Here is a 9,531-nt window from a genome sequence, read left to right as displayed (position 1 = left end):
GAGGCCCAGGTCTCTGATTCTCTGAGCCTGGATTTCGGCCTTGTCTATCTCGGTCACTCTCTCTAGAACTCGCTCTGGGTCTGTGCGTCTGCCTCTGGTTTCTGTCTCCTTTCTCTTTCAGCCTGTGTCGCCTGGGCCCGGGTCTAGGTCTTGTCTCTGGATTGTGTCAGCAACTGGGAATGCTCTCTTCTTAATTCTAAGGTGGGACAGTGGTCCCCAGAAAAAAAAAAATTGTACAAAAATCTGGGCATCTGTGTGTCTTGCTTGCACAGCGGCTGCTATTTATGGAGCGCCTCCTGTGTGCTCAGTATGGTTAGGCTTTGAGAGTACATTGGGTCCGGGCTACCCTGAAGCTTACATTATAGTGGTCAGAGAAGTCAAAAATAATTAAGAAAGCATAAAATAATATAAGTTCAGATGGTATAATACTGGGAAGCAGCGAGAAACAATCAGACACGGCAAAGACTTCAGAGGGAAGCGGTGCTGTTAACTCTGGGTGTTCAGAGGCGGCCTCTATCAGGAGGTGGTATTTGAGCCCGGCTCCGGCAGCTCTGAATCCAGGCAAAAATAACAAGTGCAAAGGCTGTGAGGCAGGAACGGGGTTTGCTGGTGAGAGCTGAAGAAAGAGGGCCAGTGTCCCTAGGATGGAGAATTTAGAGTGTGGAATGATAAAAATGGAATGCATAGCCCATCACACAGGGCCCTGGAAGCTCCAGGAGTTTGGATTGTAGTCTACGTGCCATGGGAAACCAGTGGAGAGTTTTAATAGGAATGTTATATTCACTGACCTATGTATTAAAAGATCACTTCGGCTGCTGTGTGGAGGAGGGAAGCAGGGATATCATCTGGGCTGGCAGAGCAGTCATTTAGGCAGACATGATTGCTGCTGGTACTGAGGTGGCGGCCGCAAAGAGGGAAAGTGAACACCTAGGTTTTTGGCTTAAGTAACAGGGAGATTGGTGGTGGCTTTTTTTTTTTTTTTTTTTTAATTGAAATGGGAAGGGGGAGGGGACAGAGAAGGTTTGGGGACAGAAAATAAACATTATATTTTAGTCAGGTTAGTTGAGGTCCCCTTAGACATCCAAGTGGAGGTTCCAGGTAGTGGAGGGATATACAAGTTAGAGGATCAGAGCTGGAGGGTAAATACAGGGGAGTCATTGGAAGAGATGGTTTTTAATTCCATGAGGCTGGAGTACCTAGGGAGAGAATGTGGACAGAGAAAAGGGAAGAGACTGAGCAAGGAGCCCTAAGGCAACCTAACACTTGAGGTCAAGTTGAAGATGTGGAATTGCCAAAGGAATCTGGAGTGATCAGAGAGATAGCTGAAAGGCCTGGGGAGTGGGGTGTCCAGGAAACCAAGAAAAGAGAATGTCTGAAGACGGAGGGAGCAGTCAGCCCTAGCTAAGCTGTTGGGAGGCCGAGTAAGAAGAGAAACGCAACCATCCAGTTTAGCATCTTGGAAGTCACAGATGACCTCGGCGGGGGAGAGTGACTGTGCAGTCCCACTGAGCTGGATGAGGGAAGAATGGGAAGTGAAGGCATGCAGACAGTGGGTATAGACAACTCCATCAAGTTTTGCTTTGAATGGTAAGCAGAACAATGTGTGGCAGGTACGAGGACAAGAGAGGAGGGTTGCTAGAAAGGGTCTGAGGCTGATGGGAACAACCAAAAGCTGGGCTGTGAGGCAGGGCGGAGGCGGGTAGGTGCACTGCCGTGCCAGGGAGAGAAATCCGCCTCAGCTGGTATTGAGGTGGGCAGGAGGGACAGAGGGCCCTGTCAGTTGGGGTGGGGGAAGGGTGAGGCAAGTTATCTCTGGTTGCTCTCATTTTCTCAAAGAAGAATCAATCAAGCTTATCTCTGGAGGGGAGAGAGCTACAGGTCCTTTGAGCAGAAAGAAAGTGTGAAACGTTCACTTTAGAGAGTAGAAAAACAAACCTAAACTAGGAGAATAGGGTTTCTAGGCAGGCTGAGAGTCCATCTGAGATGTGGAATGAAACGTTTCAGAGGCCAACTCACCGCGAAACTGAAGAAGCTTAGGCTTCAGGACTCCTCACTGACACAGCCTCTGGGAGGACCCCGGCAGCCTCCTCACACGCTGTGTGCTTCTGTAACGTTTCGGAGTGAAGACATTTTTAACTCTGCATGGTAAAGACCACTGTCACTTTGCACTTCACTTCCCTGTCACACTCCCTGCCCTCCACCTGTGTTGGCGTGGCTATGGGCATTTGGGGGATTTGGTTATAGGGAAGGTGCGTAGGAAAGACATAAGATTTATGGTTTTGTGGGATATCTTAACATGGTTCCCAGTCATTCCACACACAGGTAAGTTAGCCTCGCCACCCTGGTGTCAGAATGGCTGCCAGGAGCGCTCCGACCGCCTGTGCCCATTCACCAGGCTTTGTGCTCTGGAGGTGCAAAGCCAGAGGGCACTTGTGATATGAATGTGTCCAGTGACTCTTGTCACTATATGTACGTGGGTAGTAGAGGAGAAACAAGATTCGGAATGTTTAGAGCCAGTAGCTAGTCTCTGGAAAGTATTGTAGAGGTGTTCAGACAGATAATTAATACAAGTAAGTTATTTTTCTGGACTTTGTGACATTTGTCAGTTTTTCAATTTGTAAGATGTGATCTCATCTGTCACTCTCAATACTACTTTTTGTACCTAATTTTGTATTATTTTTATAAAAAGCCCTCTCTGCTCCAAAAAAAAAAAAAAATACACATCATAAACTGAACTAACAAGCAAAATGGAGACGGACTCATAGAAAGCAGGCTAACAGCTGGGAGGGGGCATGTGGCGGGGGGTCGAGGGATCCAGCAAAAAAGGAAAAAGGACTCATGGGCATGGACAACAATGTGGTGATTGTGGTGGGGGGTATAAAGGTAGATAAATGGTAATGGAGAAAATTAAAAAGCCACACACACACACACACACACACACACACACACACACTTCAGCTGCCCTAAACCTGAGAGCAGTTGTTGGGGCTGGGGGATTTTTCTCCAGCCACTACTCCTGTGCAGATGTGGCTCTGAGGACATCTCCCAGCCCCATTCCCAGCGTTTCTGGGGTTATAGGATCGGGTCTCTGTGTGTTTGACACGCCTCTGTGTCAGCGTGGGCCTGTACGTATGTCTGTTTGTGGTTGTGTCTGTGTGCCTGGTGTGCGTATGAATGTCTGGGCCTCCAGCCTCTTCAACGCTGAGCCAGGTCTGGGATTGGGAAACGTGAGCTCTTGTCCCACAGAGCTGGGCCCCTACGGAGGCGAGGCGGGGGCAGGGAAAGAACTGAGACAGCACCAGGCTGGTGGGCTGGTCCCGCTGTCTGAGCTTCCCCTCCCCTGCTGTGTTGTCTCCCCAGGCTTGGGTTCCAGGGCTCAGCTCCTCCCTCTTTGTTCTTCAAAGGGAAGGCTGGCTTCCTGGGACCCCCTGGGTCCTGGGTAGGGGGAGTACCTGGAAGGTTGAATCCCGCGGGCTGGGGGTTGGGAAGTAGGAGGACCAGGCCTCTGGGCCACGGGAAGAATGGGGATAGAAGACCTCTATACATCCCAAACCAAACAAATACTCCTTGCCCTTATGAGTCATACACTTCTTGGGTGGGAGTGGGCAGGGAAACAGTCAAATGAATATTATACAAAACTTATCTTTTGTCAGATGGTGATGAGTGCTGCGCGGAGAAGTGAGGCAGGGGAGTAGAGAGTGAGAACTACTGTTACAGCCGGTGAGATGAGATGGGGCGCTACGCCAGTAAACCAGTAAACCGTAAGGGGAGGACTCAAGCTACAGGGATGCCTGGGAGCAGAACGCTCCAGACCGAGGGCCTGGCTGACCGAGAGGCCTGGCTTGTCCGAGGAACGGAGAGCGGTAAGGACCGCCAGAGGCATGGCTGGGGTGGAGGTAGCAAGCGCAGAAGTTGTAGGAGGTGAGGTTGGAGCCATAAACTGGAAGGCTGATCTCGTAGATCGTCCAGGCCACTGCGAAGACTTTGCCGGGACTTGCTCCTCTGAGTGAGCTGAGAAGCCACTGGAGGGCTTTCTTTTCTCTCTGCTTTTTTGTTTTGTTTTGTTTTCTGGCACTTTAAATTTTTATATAATTTTACACTTTCAGAAAAGTTACAGTAATAATACAAGGAACTCCTTCCTGTATACTCTTTTCCCTGGACCATTAACTGTTTACATTTGCCCCCTTTGCTTTATCACTGCCCTCCAAATATAAAATATGTGTTTTCTGAACCATGCAGGGGTAAGTTGGAGACATCAGGCCCTTTGGGGAAGAATCCTTCTAGGCTCTCCCCGTGGACAGAGCTAGGAAATATGCTCATATGTCAGCGTGTGTTTCCTAAGGACAAGGACAGTGGCGGCATAATGGTACATAATAGTACAGTTATCCATATCAGGCTATTAAAGTTAATAAAATACTATTACTTAATCCACACTCCATATTCAGATTTCCCCAAGTGTTCTGCTGACATCCTTTATAGCTCTTTTTTTTCTTCTTTCCCAATCCAGTATCCAATACAGGACCACATGTTGCATTTAGTTGTTATGTCTGCTTAGCCTCAATTAATCTGAAAGAATCTTTTCTTTTTTAAACATTTAAAGAGTATTATTTTAATCAGATGTTTTTCTTCAAACAAGGAAAAAATCGTTAACTTGGGCATACTGACGAGCGGGAGACTCTGGAACCTGTGAAGGTAGTCTATACACTTAGATCTCAGTGAAATGACAGCACTGGACGCCAGCAGCTGTGAAGAGTAGAAAGAGGTTAGCATTTGCTGGGCACCCAGTTCGGCAGAACTGACTGCTTCCTGGGTTGCTGGTGTCCCGGAGGGCAGGGACGGGTCCATAGCCTCATACCTCCTCGGTCTCCCATTGTGTTTTCATGTGTGTGTCACCTCCTTTTGTTTTGCCATGTTTCTACTCCTTCACACCTACTTTTGCCCTTGTTGAAAATATACCTTCCCCTGGCTGGCGTGGCTCAGGTGGGTGGAGCATCATCCAGTGAACCGAAAGCTTGCAGGTCCAATCACCAATGTTTCTTTCACTCTCTCTAAAATCAATATATTTTTTTAAATATCACTTATGATTCTTTAATTTTTATTTTTCCAGGTGGCTTCTATTTAGTTCTCCTCGATGTCTGTCTAATTGGCTTTCCATTCCACATCCCCAATTCCTACTTTTCAGAGGCAACTTAACAGCTCATAGTTGTTTATTCTGCCATTTAAATCTGTACTGCATACTTCTGAATTACATACATGTATACTGGATGCCCTTTCCCCCATTGAGACACTTTCTATGGGCTTTCTACACTGTTCCTCCAGAACCCTCTCCACAGATGTTTTTATTTCTCTCTCATTCTTCCAGTTCTGTTATTGGAACTTTTAGTTAAATGAATATTTAGTGTTTATATAATTATGATAAGGTAAATATTTTTGCATTTGAGTCAACTTTATTATAGTTTTATTCTTCCTGGAGTTAATAATTGCTTTATTTTTTGGTTTAGTTTTCTATAATGTATTACTAATTCTTCACTGAAACTCAATTTAAACTCTCAAATGTGAGCAAACAGGTCACATAATCCTTCAATTTCAGCTTTACATTTTTTTTAAGGGTCTTCCTTCTGGAGCATTTTTCCTGCTCCAGTCTGGACTGGTTGCTGCTTCTCTCTGCTGCGCAGCTCCTGGGATTTTCTATATCGTCACCTTGCAGAAGCCCCTTCACGTGTTTTTTGTGTTAGACTCTGGGCTTCTAATAACACCTGTCCTCTTGACTGACTTCCTCAGTCTTGGTGTTGCACAGCTTCTAGTTTGCTTTGAGAAGGAACAGGTAGGATTTTTTTTTTTTTAAACATTGTATGTCTGAAAATGTCTTCACCTAATTTGATAGTTTGGTTATCAAATTCTAATCGGGAAGAATCTTTTTTGTTCTTGATCTTCACAGTTTTGTAGAGTTTGGGATCATTATTTTGTAGAATGTCCTTCAGTTTGTTTTGCCAGGTGTTTCTCCATAGTTAGATTCAAATTATTCAGGTTATACACTTTTGGCAGAAATGTCACCACAGAAGGAATGTTGTGTCCTTCTCAATGCATCACATCAGGGGACACATGTCAGTGTGTCCCAATACTGAGATATTCACTTTGATCACATGGTTAAAGTGGTGTTTGCCAATAATAACTCCACTGTAGAGTTATTTCCCCTTAGTAGTAATTAATTTGTAATTTGTGGGAAGACATTTTGAGATTCTTTAGTACCTCATCAAAAGTTCACCCACTAATGCAGTGTTAACTGCTGATTTCTAACTTCAGCACTCCTGTATTTATTAGTTGGCAGTTTACTGGAAAAAGAGCTTTCAGTTTTCCTCCCATTTATTTATACTGATATGAACTTTGGATTCTTTCTTGATTCAGTGAGCTATAATTCACCACAATCATTATGTATTTTAATGCTCAAATTGTCCCAAATTTGCCAAAGGAACCCCTTTGACTACAGTCCTTAGCTACTGTGTCTTTTTGATACATACCCACCATTCTTTGAGTACCTCTTTACTTCCTGGTGCAACAAAATGTTTCAAGATTCTCTTGTAATTCAACCACAGCTCTGGAATCAGCCTTTTTCCAAGGAGCTCTGGTTCAATTCAGTAGAGAATGATATTCAGTAACCAAGATCTGGACACTCATGTACTTATCACTACTTGCGTATCATTCCTTTTAGGCTCTCACAGTGAACAGAGCTAGGAAATATTCTTATATGTATGTGTTTTGGTTGTGTATGTGCATACATTTTTCTTCACATACATTAAAAAATGAATTCATATTGATACCCCCTTAAAAGAAGAAAGGAATGAAAGAACCTAATTTATTTTTTTAAAAGGATCACTTTGCCCAATGTGTTCAGAGTAGACTGTGAGGGAACGAGAAATCAGAGCAGAAGCAAGGAAATAATTTAGGAGTTAATGCAATAGCCCGGGTGAAAGATGAGGGTGGCTTGGACCAGGGTGTAGTGGTGAAGTAGTGACAAGTAGTTGAATATTTTTTTTTGCATATTTTAAATAAGAAATTGCTGAGTGAGTGAATGTGCAGTGTGTGAGAGAAGAATCAGAGATGACCTAAGGTCTTTAGTCTGACCAACTAAAAGAATGGAATTCCCATTAACTGAGATGGAAAAACTGCTGGTGAAGCAGGTTTTGGGGAGACCACCAGGAGTTTTGTGTGGATTTTTTAAGTTTGCAATTGCCTACTAGATATTCAAGTGGGAATGATATGTAGACAATACTATATATGCATTTTCTGAATTCTGTAATTCAGGAAAGAATTCCAGAGCTTGAGATGAAAATTTTGGATGTATGCATGTATTACTAGTTGATCTGTAGAGCTCTGAGACTGGAGATCACTAAAGGAGTGAGTGCAGATAGAGAAGAGGTTGGAAAATTGAGCCTTGGGAACACTCTAACATTTAGAGATTCAGAAGATGGGCCAGCAAAGGAATCTGTGAATGAACTGCTAATGATGTAGAAGGCATATCAGAAGAACGTGGTCTCCTAGAAGACAAGCGAAAAGAGTATTTCTAAAAGGGAGTAAGCATGTGTGTCAAATGGCCATTTGATAACTTTAACAAGGGCAGCTTTGATGAACTGGGGAGGGGGTGCACTTTATGAGAGATGGTTCAAAGGAGACTGGGAAGATGGAATTAGAGACAGTGGGTATAACTTACTTTGCAGGAGAGGGAAACAAAGGAATGAGGTGGTAGATGGCGTGGGGACATGAGGTCAAGATACCTTTTGTTGTCTTGCTTGTTCAAAATTGGAATACATTTCAGTATATTTGTAGTCTGGTGGGAATAATCCAGTTTGACTTGGAAAATTTGATGGTATGGGAAAGAGGGCAGTGTTCTTGAGCCGTTATGGGCCAAAAGGGAAATGGACGTCTATCTAGTAAGTGTAGGGGTTGACCTTAGGTGGAAGGGTACATCTGCAGTAATGAGAGAAAGGGAAAATGTGTGGCCACAGACAGGTGGGCAGGTAGGTAGGTAGATGGATATCGATGGGGAAATGTCTTCCGAATGCCTTATTTTCTCGGTAAGAGAGCATACAAAGCTGAGAGAGAATTCAGGGATTTGTGGTTTGAGGAGAATGGAGAGGAATGAAACAGTACAGATGAGTTGCAAGGTGACCGGATTACAATTGCGGAATATCCCTGAGGGATCACCTAAATTTGGCAGAATTACGACCCATATCCTCAGTTACAAGGTTCCTGCCGGACACAACCTTCAGAGGTGTACGCATAAAGGACTCTAAGGCCAGCCAGGGGGCGCTCGCGGAATGGTTACATGTAGCTGAATCCCTGCGAGTCCCAGAGTAAATGACAGATCTTCTCCAAGGGAAGACAGCAGTGGAGAAAACAAATTATCTCCCCGAAGGCACTAAGGAACGCTCCCAAAACTACTGACGCTGTGAGCAGGATTCGAACCTGCGCGGGGAGACCCCATTGGATTTCGAGTCCAACGCCTTAACCACTCGGCCATCACAGCCACGTGGAAGCTAAGGCCTGTGCAACTATAGCTGCCTATAAACAGGCCCGCCTCCTGCGACCCTACCCCACTATCTGGAGACGTCTACGAATGTGTGCCCTGGCTGGGTGCTGCTGACCCTATCTGCTTTGCACCAGCCACCGGCAGCCCAGTCGGCACGACTTTCCTTTTCCCCCTCCTCCCCTGGAGCCAAATACGGCCCCAACAAAGTCAGTCAAAGTCTGAGGGCAGGGCCCTACACCCTTGACGAAACAAGGCCCGCTTCACAGTAGTTCGTGGAAACGCAGTGTGAGTCAGCCTAGAGGTGAACACGGAAAGAGCATGGCCACCGAAGCTCAGAGAAGGATGAGACTTGGTAAGAAGAATTTTTCGATTGCTCCACGATAGGCCCTTTGGAAGAGGTGGAAAGGCATTCACCCTCAGCAATAGGTACTACTGTCAACTGGCCCAGGTATCGCTGGGATTGGAATCCAGGATAACCTGTTTACTATAGACAGGCACTTTAACCAGCTAAGCCAGTGCTACATCTACAGGTAGATGAACAACTTATGTGGACAGTGAGAAATAATTACAGAACAATGGCTGACCCAAAGTCCTCAGTAACTCATCCCTTCCAGTTCTGACTTCCCTTTCTAGGTCCCGCGATCTGAACCAGAAAGTTAATGCTCTGTGCCCACACTTTTGGCAGCCACCTTGACCATGCATGGGTGCATGACTCCTGCTCCCCTAGCCACCTAGACACCCTCAGGTCTTTTCCTGTGTGGCAACAAAGCCAGAGCCCTCAACTGCTTCAGGATGCTAGTAGGTTCAGTGGGTTATCCCCCACTCAGGCACCATGACCCACAATGGAGCTTGCCTAAGCCCCTATTTAGCCAGGGATCCCCAACCGCGGGAGACAAACCTGTTAGGAACCATGGCAAGAGGTGAGCTTGAATATAATGCGCTTGATTCATGCTGAAACCATCCCACCCACCCCTGGTCCATGGAAAAATTGTCTTTCCACAAAA

General features: G+C 45.5%; 1 non-coding gene across 1 annotated transcript; it reads right to left on the bottom strand.

Annotated features, from left to right (window-relative positions):
* Nucleotides 1-8,442: 8,442 nt before the first annotated feature.
* TRNAS-CGA (transfer RNA serine (anticodon CGA)) lies at nt 8,443-8,524 on the bottom strand. Its single transcript has one exon. It is a non-coding gene; the product is annotated as a tRNA-Ser (tRNA).
* Between the last annotated feature and the right edge of the window lie 1,007 nt (nt 8,525-9,531).

This window comes from Pteronotus mesoamericanus, unplaced genomic scaffold (genome assembly GCF_021234165.1).
Source record: "Pteronotus mesoamericanus isolate MK-2021 breed Mesoamerican mustached bat unplaced genomic scaffold, CSHL_Meso_final contig_317, whole genome shotgun sequence".
NCBI lineage: Eukaryota > Metazoa > Chordata > Mammalia > Chiroptera > Mormoopidae > Pteronotus > Pteronotus mesoamericanus.
The sequence above is the reverse complement of the archived record's forward strand: the minus strand, read 5'-3'. Positions and strand labels throughout refer to the sequence as shown.